The sequence below is a fragment of the Gobio gobio genome, assembly GCF_949357685.1.
Source record: "Gobio gobio genome assembly, chromosome: 4".
Lineage (NCBI taxonomy): Eukaryota > Metazoa > Chordata > Actinopteri > Cypriniformes > Gobionidae > Gobio > Gobio gobio.
Window position 1 is genome coordinate 39,696,901 of NC_137100.1, and position 17,802 is coordinate 39,714,702.

Sequence of the window (17,802 nt, forward strand, 5' to 3'; positions counted from 1 at the left end):
GGCACCAATATGATATCCCGTAATACCTGAGACATTGTCACCATATTTTATATTGTGAATTTCTGACAATCACAGTTCCTTTAAATTACTGTGAATGTGACAAGATATTTTCTCTCTATTGAAAAAAGCATATAAATAATTAGAAAGTCGGCTATAATGGCACAGAATGTAGATGAAACAGAAAGCACAGAGGCGCTAATGCAATTTAATGGCAGCATAAAGCATCTAAATAAAGTAGTATTATTGACATCTAACCCGCCTGGTTTGTGTTCCACTGCTTTTTATCTGGCTTAGTATTTAATCCCCTTACACTATTTTTCCTTCCAATAGATTCAGTTTTTTGAGTTCTGTTTTTGAAAAACAGAGCCAGGAACAAAGACCATGATTTGCATTGATATACTACAAAATATATATTAAACCTGCTCTCTCAAGATTATGAAGCATACTGAAGGTGTGCCGGCATAGTTTATGTGTGCTGCAGTGGAGTCCCTCAAGCTTTCGGCTTCCAGTCAAGTGTTCACATCCATTAATAGCCCATCCATTAAGCAAGAAGACAGACCGCAGATACGGACAAGAGGCGAGATCTGACAAGATAATCATTCTTTTGTCAATTTGCAAGGCAGCTACACACAACTATAGCTTGGTATTTTGAGCATTAGTACCGCAATGGCTCTGTGCTGAGTTTGAGGTCAATGTCAATGGAGACAGCCTAGCATTTATGATGAATTGTGGACAAGAAGACTGTTGCTGCCAATGTAGAAAGCCATCTGCTGGAAGACATTCTTCTGCATTCAATAACTCTTCAATCTGAAGACAGAATAGCTGAACTTTACTATGTCACTTCTTGTATATATCTTATGCTATCACAATACTATAAAAAAACAAGGATTTTTCCACCCATGCTGTAAATGAGGATAATACTTTATTAATAGGAGATAAAGAAGTACAAATATTTCATCTCTTTGCCTTCGTCAGTGTAAATGACAATAGGAAATGCTAAGCTGTTATTATCCTACTACCTACTTTTTCCATAACCAGTAGCAGTTGAAACTCATTAAAATGTATCATCTGTGAAAAAGCTTTCAAAGAATAAACAAATTTTTTTGTATTTGGGTGTGTGTGTTCCCCTTTAACTTGTGAACAAAATATACTTTCATCTTTATACAGTATAGATTGATTACGTGTTGGGTAGTTATTTTCAATCAGCCACCTTCCAATTTTATATCCTTTATCTCCCACTTTTAATCTGCAACTATAACAGAAACAATGTTCAGAGACTGAACATAATTCAATCTGCCACATCCGCCACAACAGCTAGCTAAACAAAGTATTATTTGTACATTCGTGGCGCTATACTTTGCAGGTCAAACCGTCTTGTGGACTCTGTGAACTGTGTTGTTTAAATAATGACGTATCCAGCTGTACACACTGTGCCTCCTCTGGAGTGTGAACTTCGAAAATCCAACTAGCTCCCCATCTAAAACAGAAGCGATTTCACTCCAAATATTTGAACTGCCCTTGCACTGTTTGATCATGTTGTTTGAACCCCTACTTATCTTTGCCAGTAATGTGATGTGAAAAACACACAGAATTTTAATTTCACATTTTATCTTACTATCTTTAATAAACAGGTTTGTCATTGTCTGTATATTTGGTAACCAAAGTCAATTCCCCTCTCTAACAGCTGATAGCCTTAAGTATATAGGCTATTACAGAATAAATATGAAGACTTTTAAGGATTCATTTGTAAAGGTTCTCATTTCCCCCCCTATTTTTCCAAACATTTCCTCTCAAATTAGAATACGCTTATTTTCTGCCATATTATAAAAAGGATAAGGGTTGACATGTGCTTATTTCATATGTTCAATGGGATGACAAACAAATAGGTAGCCAATTGGCTGCTGTTTCAGTCATACAAAATATCATCAACATGCTATCAGAATTTATGTTGTGGAAATTGAAAGCAGTCACTATCTATCACTATTCTAGAAAACGGTTGTCAATCTCTTTCATAACTGTGTGAAAATAACTGTATTAAGCACTCCAAACAGCACTGACAAGCAAGCCTTTGAATAAGTATCATTCAGTGCAATAGGATGGTGTAAAAAAAAAATTTGAATGAGTATAAATTAGCCTAAATCCAAAAGATGCCACTCATTGATTCAAAATAACTGAAGTTTGAAATCTTCGTTCCAATTTTTACATTTTAAACATCTCTTGAAACAAGATGCCTCCACAATTACAAAAAAATAAAATAAAAAATAACTGTTTTGATCTATAATCCGTAGGCCTGCTATTGTAGGCTAGCCAATTTACGTGCCTATTTACCAACCTCTGACACACTGAGATTTACTGTCCTCTGCTGGCACGAGGAACAATGACCACATGCTAAATGTTAATTGAAGTGAACGCGATGGTAGCCTACAACATCAGTTGCAGGTCAGATAAAGGTATACGAACTTAAAATGTATGTTGGGTTTACCTGACCAATTTCATCAAGAGCACACTTCTGGCGTAACTAGACGCACGGCAAGATCAAGCACCAGGAGCAGCTGAGTAGGCAAACGTGCATAAATAAAAACGAAAAACAACTTGCATAAAACTGTAGTAATTGATAATTCATCGTTTTAATAGTACTAAGTGTTTAGCAAAGCTAAATGAGAAAAGCATATAAAAAAGGGATGAAAAAAAACTTGATGGCTACTTTAAAAAAATAATTAATCTTTTTGTAGCCTAATTCAGTCAATACGATTTCATATACATAAAATACACATAGCCTAAAGTAAATGAATAAATGCAAATTAATCTGAAAGAGCGCGTTTCAAACTAATCACGTGATCTTCAAAAACAACATTTTTCTAGCCACAAACAATACAAACACGTCTTACCTTTTGTGAGATAAACGTTCCCACTCTTGATTCAGAAGAAACTCTGCTTTCTTTGAGGGGAAATTAAATCAACGCGATCTCTTTTTTTTCTGAGTAAAGTTGTGTTGTTACCTGCTGCGCTGGTTTATAAACTGCTGCTACTGCACGCGCTGTGCTCATACAGACCTGATGGAGACGAGATTCCCGCCCCGCTGCCGCTGCTGAGTGGAAGAGAGGAGGAGAAACAAACTACACACGGGTTGCGATCTCCCTGAAGGAAGTAACGATGCCACATTAGCCTTTTACATGAATCAGAATTTACTCTAAATAGAAAAAAATATGGCATAGGCTACTGTGACAACACATGCCTGTACAATAGTGATGTGATGTTCTTGCTGAGCTGCTCTCTCATGCAACCCATTTTAATGGAAACTGATTTGATTTCAATTATTTATCACCATGACAATTTTAATAGATCTCCAAAGCTTTCTTCATGAACGGACCAACACATTTCAACCAATTATTTCCATTATTAATGGAGTGGTTTTTGAGTAAAAAATAATTTTATCCGTTTCATAATGATAAACAAATTCACTATTTTTTTCTGGCATAGCCAACCAGCTTCGAAGAGCTAACTGTGGGATGAGGTTACATGGATTGTCTGCATGATTCATTGTTTATTTTTGCCATAAGGTGCCTTTAGGTGTTTTGATTAATTTTAAGCACATCATTGTGTATTGGTCTAATAATTGTAATAACCCATTCTTACTACACTTGCACTTGCATTATGAATACTCTAGCATCATGTACCAGGAGCAGCTGAAGGCTGTTATTTTCTGAGAGTGTCAATGTATAATGTTTGATGTGCTATGAGCTTTGGAATAAAAATGTTGTTTATCCATACTGACAGGCCATCAAGTACCTCCTTTGTCATTTTTAAAGAAATTTGAATTTGGGCTGACAAGTTGCCATCCAAGGACAAATATTCTTAATGAGACACAGAGCCTGTTATTGTGCAGCACACAATGTCTCAAATGCACACCTTCATTTTTATTTCCCGTTTTACTCAATAAATACCTACCACACACAAACATGCAAAATTCACTATACCAACATAAAACATATGCTAATTCTCTGCAACACAGTTCAGCAGTCTGGAATCCTGTAATGCAAGCATGTGCCTGGCATGTTGTCTTTAAACATGGCCCCTTTCCCTCCCTGTTCTATATCTGGGATGTGTTTCAATATTCAAAACCGAACAATGAAAATAGAACCAGTTTGTTCTCCCTCTCTCTTCCTATATTGATGGAGCGATGCAGCAAGAAATCATAGTTATTTGGTTTCAAGGAAGATAAATAGGTTGCTTTTAAAAGTTTACCTAATTTCTGACTGAATAATTAACTATAGTTAAATGATTTAGTCAGAAATTAGGTCACCTTTTAAAAGCAACCTATACTTCCCTTTATGTCGAATATCATTTTCAATTTTATTGCAAACAGTTACGACATAAACACCTGGTGAAACTTTGAATTGGGTTGATATAATCCCCCTATATTGTAACAATAGCAGTTGACCATGCTTGAGTCACACTCACCGATTTCAACATTCAGCATGCAAAACACAACAATGGTAACCACAATGGTAGCTATACTTAGTCAAGAGAGTAAATCTAAAGTAAATTATCAAGTACTTTTTTAGTTACTTCAACTATTGTGTAAATGTATTCCCATTTCACTTTACTTGTTTTTTTTAAGGCAAAATCAACTTGAGCACAGCCTGGTTTGATTCCAAGAAAGCTTGTAACCCAATGCCACCCACAATTCATTGCCTCCAGAGGGACCATGTGCTCAGACATCTTTCAAGACAATGTTATCTTCACCGCTCATGTACCCTTCTGCTGGCCAAATGAGGAAATCTTTTTAAAAGCTCTTTAACATTCCAATGCCAACCATAGTCAGTTGCAACACGTTGAACACGTTGATCAATATTTCAGAAGGCAACGTGTCGATGAAGAGGAAGAAGAACACAGGATAACTCCATTGATGGCATAAACTATACCAGACTGCAGAGGTGGCTGACATTGGCAAATTGTACCAGTGACTGGAAGTGGCAGATTGTGCAGAGTCCCCTGAGACAATCCGACGTCTAATAACAGGATGGTTAAGAGATTGTGGACTGGATATAAACAGTATGGTAGGCAGAATTAGCAACAATGGTTTGATCCATAAATATATTTTAGATAGTTACAATTGTACTTCGACTAGTCATAATTATAATTTTACTAGTTTGAATGATAATTAGAGATATCTGCAATTGTAAGCAAGAAATTCAAATCGATACATCTGAAACATCAAGATATATTGACACATAGATATATTCAACTGACACTTCACACATTTGCAAATGTAATTAGAGATATCTCTATTTAATTTCGACTAGTCTAAATTATATTTTGATATCTGTAACTGAATCTGAATTGTACGAATCTGATGTTGTGTATGGCAAACCTTTTTAGCATTTAAGGCGAGACACTACAGGCGAATAGGGAATTTTATAACATATTTATATTATATAGGCCTACATTTTTATTATATTTATCAAACAGTAAAAAAGCCCATTCCACGCCCAAAACAAGGCGTCTGAGCAAGATAAGAGCCCGAAACAAGGACTGGTGGGATGTTGTCCTGCTCTACTTCACAGATGATGAGTGGAAACAGAATTTTAGAATGACAGGACAATAATTTATGACACTTTATTCAACAGGAAGAACAGCTCGTTCCGAGCGTCATATGTCATTACGGTATTCCTACGTCATTGCACATACTTTCCCGTTTCGGTTTTCAATCAGATCAAGTTTATATGTCCTCTCAATCGGATTACAAAAGGAATAAACCACCCCTTTCAATTCGAATTAAATTTGAATCAGATCTGGTCAATTCATTCTGATTGACGTGGTTACATGTGACTTTTTTGTTCCGATCAGAGCCGGCCCAAGGCATAAGCGAACTAAGCGGCTGCTTAGGGCCCCCTTTGCCACCAGGGGGCCCCCAACATAACGTTACTCGTCAGTTGCCCGGCAACCTTTTTATGAATGGATGGATTTGAGAATGTGATATGGTTTAGTGCAAATATCTTGTCTGACGTGCTGCATATTTTGTACGGAATACAGCATAGCTTCCAGTTTCTCAATAAATGTTTTTCTGCAAACTGCTATATTTCGAAAATAAAAAGGTTCTTTCGACACAGTCAAATGGAATGCAAAAAATTTAATTTTATTTCCGCCAAAATAAAAGCTCTGTTTAATGTTTGAAAGAAATCAACATTTCTTGTTTTTAAAAGAAGTCTCTTCTGCTCACCAAGGATGCATTTATTTGATCAAAAATACAGTAAAAACGGTAATATTGTGAAATATTATTATAGCCTAATGTAAAACATCTGTTTTATATGTGAATATTGTAAAGTGTGATTTATTCCTGTGATCAGAGCTGAATTTATCATCATTACTCCGGTCTTCAGTGTCACACGATCCTTCAGAATTAATTCTGATATGAGGATTTGATGCTCAAGAAACATTTATGATTATTATCAATGATGAAAACAGTTGTGTACAATATTTTTAGGATTTTTTTTAAAGCTTTCTATTTCAGAGAAATGCTGTTCTTTTGAACCTCCTATTCATCAAAGAATCCTGGTGAAAAGTGAGCATATTCAGCATAAGAGACTACTTATTTATTTTTTTTCATATCCCAGTCTGAACTGTAGTACAGTAAGGCTTTGAATATTAACACCTGACCACACCTGTGGGTTTGCTACTGTTACAATTAAAAAACGTATAAGGGTAAGACCATTACTGCCAGACATGATGAAAGCAACACAGCTACAACTACTAAAATTGATACTGGGTGTGCAAATTATCAAGAATTGGCAATAGTCAATCGTATTGGTGGCACCGAGGGGCCCCCAAATAAAATTCTGCTTAGTGCCCCATAAGGGTTTGGGCCGGCCCTGGTTCCGATTGTGCTACTCCGGTTACGATCGGATTATAAGGGTACATGTAAATTCAGCTATGAAACTAAACATGACATGACTGAAAGAATTAATGGAATCAATGGGATTTGTCCAATAAAAACAAAAAACCACTTACTGCTTACCAGAAGGGGTTTTCAAATCTTTTGATTCAAAGGACTCACAAATATCAGCTTCTCCTTGAGAGGAAGCCCTATACAGTATTTTTTTTGTGTGATAGCTTGTTATATTAACATGTTTTCAGAATTAATTGGCCTTTATATCGTCATTACTAAAGACAAAACAAATTATTAAAATATTATCTAGAAATTTTTATTTTCCATTAAGCTGAGATCACATCTATTTTCCACCCACAAGAGCAATGTTAGATATTAATTCAATTAAAACTGGGCTGTTGTAAGAACAATGTAATTTGTCCAAACATTGTTTACACTTTATTGTTGTCAGCCCTGGAAATACTTTTTTTCTCCTCTGTCTGTTTGGTTCCCTAGTACTCCCTTGTGACCCCTGGGGGTCCACAATCTCAAAATCATTACTGAGAAGATGCTGCCCCTTATGCCACCCCGAGAAAAAAAAACAAGGAAAAAAAAACATAATAAAAAACAAATAGTAATGCAAAGCAGTGCACAGGGCTCCATCTAAGAGACAGTTTCTTTGGCCAGAACCAGTGAACTTTATCAACTTTACCCACAACTGCAGTTTTCCAAATATTTGTCCATTATTTTCTGACGCGTGTGTATGTGCGAGGAGGGAACATTTGCACATCCCTGCAGTTGTGATGGAAATGGGAAATACTTCCATTGTCACAAGACAATTAAAAACATCCATTAAAAAAGAAAACAAAGAAACGGTCTATCAGGGGTAGGTCACCATTTATCACGTTTATGTTCTGTTTAGTCCTGTTTTGTTATAGTTTGGGTTTTGCCTGTCTGCTCACCTGTATTAACAGTCTCCATGGTTACAGATTAAGTTTAGCTGTAAATCATTATGTTTCCCTGTGTATTTATTCTCCCTGTTCCTTTCAGTTAATTTGTCCATTGTCATCGATGTATACGTGGTGGTTTTTCTTTTTGTGTTATTAGATTAAAGGCAGTTTGAGTATTTTCCTGAGTCGTACGCTTCACTACAGCCTCCATTCTGTGAAATCATTATAGAAAATTGCATTTATCGGATAAAAATTTTAAAGTAATTATAAAATGAATGTACATAATGGCCGGTGTAATATGCTTGCCTTTAGCCAGTATAAAAGTGCTGCCACTTAGCTGAAAATCTAACCTTCACAAGATATTTTTATCTAGGCATCATTGTGTGAAATCAGTTGTTCTCTATATCTTTCAGCATAAGTTTGAGAAAAAAAATTGACTGACTCTTGACTAGTCTAGCCATATTCCACTTCAAAGATTGCCTGCCTAGTGACAGTTTCAGCAGGATTTTTTAAACCTGAATCTGCTTCTATAAGGCAGGAGGTGGCAGTAATAACTAAAACGTGTGTGGTTGGCTGACAGCAAAATATGGCCTGTGCATTTTGTGCAGCAGGTAATGGAAGACAGTAAGTCTTCACTGGGTGAATCAAAAACGGGCTATTTGAAGGCTGACTGTTGAGAGTCTCAATGGGGGGTTCAATTTTCATAAAGCATGTAGAGATGACTGGAAACTACATTACATATACACTGTGCATGTCCACATTCAGGGATTTTATAACTATAAAAAACTGGTGTTGCTAAGCAAGTTGGGGATCTCTGTTAAAAAAATACACAAGTAAGGATATAAATACATTTTGTTTGCTAGTCTTGTGAATTTTGTTTAAGCTATTGTTGCTTTGTATCTGGGGTGAGTGTTTTGGCAGTTGAAACAAATGTGCATGGCTTTATTTAAATTATTTCATTAAATAATGTTTTTCTCTACATTGGCTTGACAATGTAAAATTACTTAAACTATGTAAATGAACTGCATGATAAAAAATAAAGAATAAGATAAATATGGAAAAATACAAATACGTGCCTTTTTAAAAGATTGGAAACTTGGATAATTGGACTCCTGGTACATATTTAAAACCACACAATTGTGTCAAGTGAAAATATTTTTATAATCCTTAGCTCCTCATTTCAACAAGCCATTTTATAATAATTGCCTTTTGTCTTTGTTTTACAGGAAAGTACATGTAGTATGTGCACAGTGCGGTGTGCCACAAGTTTAATTTTAATTAGCTTTTTTGCCCCATGACCAGCATATGTGCACAGTTAAGTTTTCAAAAGACAAGACAGAACATATGCTCTTAAAAGAAAAGAAAAATAGAAAAGAAATGAGTATCTGTCACTTACATCTTCAGAAAGAAAATGGGTCCTTGGCTTAAAGAAGCTCAGGAACTAAAAGTGCCTTAAAGAAATTTAAACTGACAAAACCTGACAATCATAAAAATGGTTCAGTTGATTACATTCTTTCTTCAAAATGTTTAAAGCACGTTTTGTCCAAAGCTGTGCTTCCCAAAAAGACCATGGTTGCAGTCAGGGATAGACACAGCTGTACCAGATAGGCATACATAAAGTACTTTATATTATTGTAGATAATAATAAAACAAATTCTCATTCACAGCACACCACTTTGTCTAAAGTCTGAAAGTGTTTAGAACTTTGGACACTTCAAATTAGCAGGTTTATACGTTTCCACCTCTGCAACCATAAAAAAAAATTGCCGTTTTCTGCACTTTTTCACTTTAGAAACTTTTGTACTACATGCATGTTTGCACATTGTTTAAAGTTCGCTGACATTTTCACTTTTACATTTTTTATTGTATTTTTTTGCACTACATACAATTTGCACATTGTTTACATTTTTCTGTTTACACTAACTTAATCTCTTTTTTTTTATTTATGTATTTATGTATATATTTAGTTTACATTTCCTGTTTCCTTTTTACACTTTTACTTTCTTCTGACATTCTGAAGTTCTCCAGCCAAGTGTTTCATCAGGTGGCGCCTGACGATACTGCGTTTGATTGAAAGGGGCGGGAACAAACCACACAGTCACACATGAACCTAAATCCCCACAGTTTAAAAGTGAAGTTAATCCATCTTCACCTCGTGGGTTTTTGTGAGAGGAGAGAGATTTTGTGATAGCAGTAATTGTCCCTCATTTGTATGTACTTGCTAAAAAATATTTGTGCATGCCAGCAACAAGTGTCCCTTGTGAGAGGATTTTTTCAAAGGCTGGAGAAATTATATGTAGTCGGCTAAGTCCTTCAACAGCAGAGCAAATTATATTTTTGAATAAAACTGTTATGTAACAAATGTGACACATTGTGGCTTTATTTATTTTATTAATCTTCATTTTTCATGACCAAAAAAAACCTATAGTCATTCACAATGAGGAGGCTACAGGTTACAAAACAGACAGATGTTAAAAACTATTTTTCTTTCTCCATGGATCATTGTCAAGGTTATTTCAGATCAACACATGCAAGTGACCACTAGGTGTCGCTGTAGAGATGGGTGTCAGATTGATTCGAAGCTTCAAAACAATATGGCACATTTGCTTCAACTGTTTCAGTGCTTCACAAAGCCTCGGTCTACCCATCATTACTAAATGCAAGATTAGCTTACCCTCGTGCGCCATCGAGCAAGCCTGTCGTTGTCTGCGCTTTGTTGTAGGAGTTCCCATACTCTCTTGGGGTTTTTTTGCAGTATTTTGTTTTGAAACAAACTTTTTCGTTGTGGGGTGAAAAACATCCACATGCCGAGAATCAAGAACACCATTCCTTCGATAGGCTCCATTGCTCCTGTTTCGCGCGTTTCTTTTTGTGCCGCGTTTACGATGATGTCGCGCCAGTAGAGGCGGCACAACTACAACGTAATCCCACCCACTTGAAGCGGTACTACTGCAGTCAGTGGAAAAGCAAGCAGAGCCGAGTCGTACCACGCAGTGGAAAAGCGTGTCGTGCTGAGTCGAGCCGAGCCGTACCACGCAATGGAAAAGCACTATTAGACACAGTGCATTTCTGTACCAGTGGCTTAATGAAGGCAATTAAAGGGATAGTTCACCCAAAAATGAAAATGCTATGTTTATCTGCTTATTTACCCCCAGGGCATCCAAGATATAGTTGGCTTTGTTTCTTCAGTAGAACAAAAATGAAGATTTTTAACTCCAAACGTTGCAGTCTGTCAGTCGTATAATGCATGTGAATGGTAACAAAATCTATGAAAACATGTACAGACAAATTAAAATTAAACCCTGCGGCTCGTGACGACACATTGATGTCTTAAGACACAAAACAATCGGTTTGTACGAGAAACCAAACAGTATTTATATCATCTTTACCTCTAATACACCCTTATGTCCAACAGCCTTGAGCGCGTAATCACTTCCGGTGTGTGGGGTCTGTACACGATCTGGCGTGGTTTACGCAATCGCCAGATGTGATCGCACAAACCGATCTCTGACATTTCCAGCATCTACCTACCACCCCAGCTCCACCTTTAAGTAGTCCAGGGGTGAACCATTATGCAAGCAAGCTCAAAACGTGTTTAGCGGTTTACCATATCCATCAGAAGGAAGGAGGATGAAATAAACATTAAAATTTAACACCATGTACAATGGACAATTTTTCTAACTTCATTTCAGATTTTCAAAATGCACAGTTATATATTGAGGGGGGGGGGGGGGGGTCTGACTTCACACACAGTAATGCGAAGCACATGGGGATCAGAAAAGCTGTTGACAAGTAGTGTATCAAATCCACAGCTGAGAGAGTAAGTTTTTCTGGCACATGTTCTGAGAAAGCCATTGCCTCAAGAGCAGTTTATACTGCAATGGTGATGTTTAATGAAGCAGTCTTGCACACCACATATTGCCAGTCAATTAGAGTCTAAGTGTGTCCAAACGCCCACAGGCTTGTTATAGTGATGTGTGTGTTTAATGTATCAAATGTGTACTGATTAGAAGAGTACTTCAAAGTCACTAGGAAGATTAATTTTCTGATGTTGTTTACTTTCTCAACATATAAAAATTACTATCACTGAAATGTGTTCAATATTTTTAGGGGTTATTGGTATCTGCGTCCTAAATAAAGGAAAAATATGAAGACAGGAAATACATTTATCAGGTCATGTCAATTTATTTTGAGGTTTGCATGATAGCAGAATATAACACTGTGGAAAAGAGCCCTATAGCAAACAAACAATATTAAAATTATCTACCAATTGCAAGTCCATACTCAATAACAAAGGCACTGTGCAAATATGATTCTGAACACTCTGAACACTCTGTTAGGCTGCATAAATTAGGTCAACCGGAACTGGGAACACTTCATATAACACCCAATGTACTTGTTACAACTTAAGAAGAATGGTATATACGCTAATGTTAGTCTGTCTGTTTCATCCTTATTACCATTGTCAGCCGAATCCAGTCCATATCCAGATCAGATGGTGGACCTGCACCTAGACACCACCAAAACACAGCCCTGAATGTCAGCAGAGAGCGTGTCAACTAGACAATCCCTCATCAGCTATCGGGATATATATGAGAATATAAATATAAATATGAATATATTAATATTAATTAATTAAAAAAAAAAAAAAAAAAAAAAAAATTATATATATATATATATATATATATACACATACATACATACAAGGATCATCAATCGGAATGAATTCATTCAGTGCAGTTCTCATGCTATATATATATATATATATAGCATGAGAACTGCACTGAATGAATTCATTCCGATTGATGATCCTTGTCCGCACTTGATAAGAGTGAAAATACTATTCTTCTTTGATTTATAATTGTTCATAGTGGAGTTAACATAATTATTCCCTACCGCCTACCATTTTTACAAAACAGTGTGTGTGTTCATTCTCGCTGATATCTTTAGGTAATGTTAGCAGTAGTGAATAAACACGTTCAAATTAACATCATACTGCCCTAAAATAGTGTTGAGTTTACCGCACTGACGCAGTATTGGAGTTAAGAAATGCAGTCAGTCTTCTGTCTTCAAAGGTGCACAATAATATGATGAAAATACTACTGGTTGCTGCATCATAATGATGAAAACAGCATAAAATACACTTTAACATACAGGTTAACTTTCAAGGTGACTTGACTTGACTTGACCAAGCAGCTAAAAAGCATATCAAGTAGAAAAATCTATGTTTAAATACTGTATTTATCACAAACTAAAAATATTTCTATTTCAATGCTGGTAGCTATGGTTAATGTAACTGTGAAATTAATATAGCTTTATATAGTCGTTTGAAGCTTTTAACCAGGGATTTTCATGCATATTAAGGCCTAGTCCACACGTACACGGGTATTTTTATAACCAGAGTTTTTCCTCCTCCGTTTTAAAAAACAATCGCGTCCACACAAGCACAGTTTTAAAAAAATCTCCGTCCACATGAAAACGCAAAACTGCGCTATGATTGGCTGCTTGATTTCCACATGGGTCCCATCCACGGCACCGATGCACTGAGGGATGCCATGGGCTCAGTGAAACCCTTCTACAAGTTTACTTTGGAATCAGTGACACTGACAGGTAACTGTAGGGGCAGGGCTCAAGTGGACTGAAGCTTCACACACTTGCCTTACTATGTTGTATTTTTGTATTCTGGCGCCTCTGTTCTGCAATACAATGAGATAACTGCGCATGTATCTGTATGTAATAAGCGCTGTTAGCAGAGTTATTAAAAGTTACGTCCGCCATTGCATAGACTCCACTCATGTATAAACAAAAGCGATAACGGCGCACAATCTGATGTCAAACAAAGGAGAGAACGGCGCACATTTCGACTTAACAAGCCGAAATCTCCGGTTTCACCGTCTACACGACAACGCTGTAACCGGAGTTTCTAAAAAACTTCACCCTGGCCGGAGTTTTCAAAAAAGTCAGGTTTCAGTAACCGGATACTGCGTTTGCGTGTGGACGAACAGCCAAACCGCGTAGAAAAAGCTGCGGTTTTGAAAATACCCGTGTTCGTGTGGACAGGGCCTAACTTTTATGGTAGCCTGGGAAAACCTAGACAACTTCCAGCAAATTTAGATTTGCTCTGCAAGGAACTCAGTTACTACTAAGAATGGTCTGGTTTTAACCAGGCTACTTTTATGGTCTACATGGACCAAATTATTGGTTGAGCAACCTATAGGTTGCCTCTGCAGAAGCTGTGCTTCCCAATAAGAGTGAGAGTTTGCTGTACACCATCTTGAACTAATGATCAGTAGAAGATGGCGGTAGAGACTAAATTACATCCATCTCTCTTGGTTATCTTTATAATGAGCTATAAGTCTAGAAAATGTGAACCAAAGGTAATGCCCCTGTGTGTGTGTGTGTGTGTGTGTGTGTGTGTGTGTGTGTGTGTGTGTGTGTGTGTGTGTGTGTGTGTGTGTGTGTGTGTGTGTGTGTGTGTGTGTGTGTGTGTGTGTGTGTGTGTGTGTGTGTGTGTGTGTGTGTGTGTGTGTGTGTGTGTGTGTGTGTGTGTGTGTGTGTGTGTGTGTGTGTGGTGTGTGTGTGGTGTGTGTGTGTGTGTGTGTATACTATTTTGTGCTCCACCAGGATCCTTTCATTTTTACAGTGTATTACCAAAATGTAATACCTCTTCAGTGTATACTAATGTATACTAATATACTAATCATGTATACTAATTGCACTGCAAGTGTTAATTCAGTGTGCCAGCATTTAGTGCTAATTGAACTGATTTAAAAGACTTGGCCTGTTGGTTCCTGGTCATTTGTGATTTTTTCTTTTCTGCATCTCATCAAATTACTATAGCACAAGAAACACTCATAAGCAATAATAATAATTAATATTAATTTGTTACATTTATATAGTGCTTTTCCTTGTACTTAAAGAGCTTTAAGGGGGAATCTCCTCAACCACCACCACCACCAATGTGCAGCATCCACCTGGATAATGTGACGGCAGCCACACTGCATCAGAATGCAAACCACACACCAGCCTAATGGTGGAGAGGAGACAAGAAGTCAATCAATATATATGGGGATGAAACTTTCTGCATTTTAAAAATGTTCATTTACATCAGCAATGTATGACCCTTACAGTGACATTCGGCAGTCGTGTGTGTGTGTGTGTGTGTGTGTGTGTGTGTGTGTGTGTGTGTGTGTGTGTGTGTGTGTGTGTGTGTGTGTGTGTGTGTGTGTGTGTGTGTGTGTGTGTGAGGTATATATTACATTATGGGGACAAAAAAATACCCACAAAGATGGCAATATCCAAAATCCTTGTGGGGACACTTTTATCCCCATGAAGAAAACATCTTATAAATCATACTAAATTATGTTTTTTGAAAATGTAAAAATGCAGAAAGTTTTCTGTGATAGGTGTCAGTTATGCTCAAGTTCACACAGGTGTCCTAGGCCTAGCAGAATAACCACAGGTAGCTATACGGGTCAGCAGGTAGCTATATTTGTCAGCTATACACTCTAAAAAAAAAAAAAAAAGGTTCTATATGGCACTAAAATTGGGTCTTGGCTCGTAATCAGGGGAACCTTTTTAAGTGCTGTATAGCACCAATTTTGGTGCTTCAGTGGTTCTTCACGGTTCTTTTACTAAGGTACTATATAACACCACTGACTAAGGTGCTATATACAGAACATGTTAAGATATGCTGCTATATAGCACCAAAAGTGGTTCCTCTATGATTACGACGAAGAACCACTTTTAGTGCCATATAGAACCTTTTTTTTTAGAGTGTATAAGAACATACAAAAGAGGTTGGTCAGATGAAAAAAGTCTTCTGCTGAGACCTTTCATACAGCAATATGTCTGTGCTGCCCACTAGTGTTCACATTGTCATATATACAGTAGTATGTTGTAGATGTTACATTAATAATTTCTTATTCATTATTAATATTCTTAATATTAAATATTTTAATAATTTCTTATTCATTATTAATATTCTTAATATTAAATATTTTAACATTTTATTTTATTATTTTTGTTTGTTTTTTATATCATTTTATTTAGATGGTCCACTTTAGACATTATTAACTATAAGTCACTCTGCAACTATGTCAACTTAGTCATTAAAGTATAAGTAGACTGACTGCACTTTATTTTGATGCTTCCCCAAAAGACATTCTACTGACTGTAAGTAACTTTGCAACTTCATGTCAACTTATTCTACCAACCCTAACCTAACAGTCTACTAATACAGTAAAGACAGTTAACATGTAATTGTAAATTAAGGAGAGTCCAAAATTCAATAAAGGTTCAAAAATGTTTTTTTTTAAAAAGTTTTCTGATTTTGAATACCACATTAAGTGTATTTTATATTTTATTAAGTTTTGCGACACATCATTATACTTAATCTTAAGGAACAAGTTTACTCAAAAGTTTAGTAAATATTAGGGATTACAGTGCAAACCAAAGATTAATTTTGACACAAAGAAAATTCTTCAGCCTATTCACTTCCTTTAGCATGTCCCCTATAGGGGAAGTGTGTACATACATTTCCACAGGTGTTAAGCGAAAAACAAAACGATATTATGTATAAATGTTCATACTACAGTGTTTTTATCATTACATCCATTGAACTTCTTACTCCTCACTTCTATAGAAACGCATAGGGATGCATACCTTAAAGGTCCCGTTTTTCGTGTTTTTTTGAAGCTTTGATTGTGTTTACAGTGTGCAATATAACATGTGTTCATGTTTCGCGTGTAAAAATACACAGTATTTTTCACACAATTTACTTATCTGTATACTGCTGTTTTCACTGTCCTCAAAACGGCTTGAAAGATTTCCCTGTTCTATGAAGTCCCTCCTTCAGAAAACGTAACGAGTTCTGATTGTGCCAGCGGTTCCCGTGTTGTGATTCGACAGCAGCTTAGCGCACGCAGAGCGCACGTTACCGGAAAGGTCACGCCTCTTACCATAACGGGGATGCATGCGCTCAATGATCTCTAAGTACAGCGTCCCTGGGAAAGCCAAACAAAGGTGACTTGACTCCGGGATGAAAATAACAGCGTCTCGACGACATGGCAACAAACAAACTATACGAACGCAACCGAACGCAACACTTCCTCTTATCCACACGGGAGCAACAAGACCACGCCCCCTTTTTCGCGTGTTCTTGTGGGCGGAGGTTAGTCGACATACTGCTCTACTGACGTAATTAAAGCAGGAAGTACCAGGATGTAGTCCTAACCAGTCCAACCGTTCGCTGTAGGCTTTGAAAGGGAACTTCTGTTAAATAAAATATCTCGCTTGGCATTGAACTTTGAGCTTTATAATTTTACAGGTATTATAAATGCTCTAACAGCAACATTACACACTAACTAAAGTTTGAAAAATGGGATCACGAAGAACAGGACCTTTAAAGCTTAACAGACAACTACAAAAGTATGTAAACATGTTTAAACATGTTTTAATAGTATGTCTACAAGAGACTTTCTTTGCTTTCAGTCTTAATTTTTTCTTTTTAAGGGGAAAATGTTAGCTTTTCTTTAATGAGCTTTTCAACTTACAACAGATCAAGATCAGCTCAAACCAGGTCAGATTCTTATTGGGCAAATGGTGTGGAAACTCTTCAAAGATGCTTGGAACGACCTAGCTGTGAGATATAAATAAATAAAGGTTATACAGAACCACCTTTAAACAAATGTTTTGGTGAAGCACCTAATGTGCCCAAGACTTTAGCAAAGTGTATGTTATGAGCACATTCACACCCCATTGCATCACAGTTCAGACACATAAGGTTTGTGGAAATGTATTCATATAGTACCCATATATCATAGGTCTCCATTCTTCAAACTACTTGTACTACTGTATGTAGAGCTGCTGGGATGCTGGATCCCAGTCCCGAAGACAAGGGAGGGAACATTTTGAATGGAAGGCCAGTTCATCAAAGGGCTGTTTTATAATGTTTTTTGTGTGCGCTAAAAAAATACCTGTATC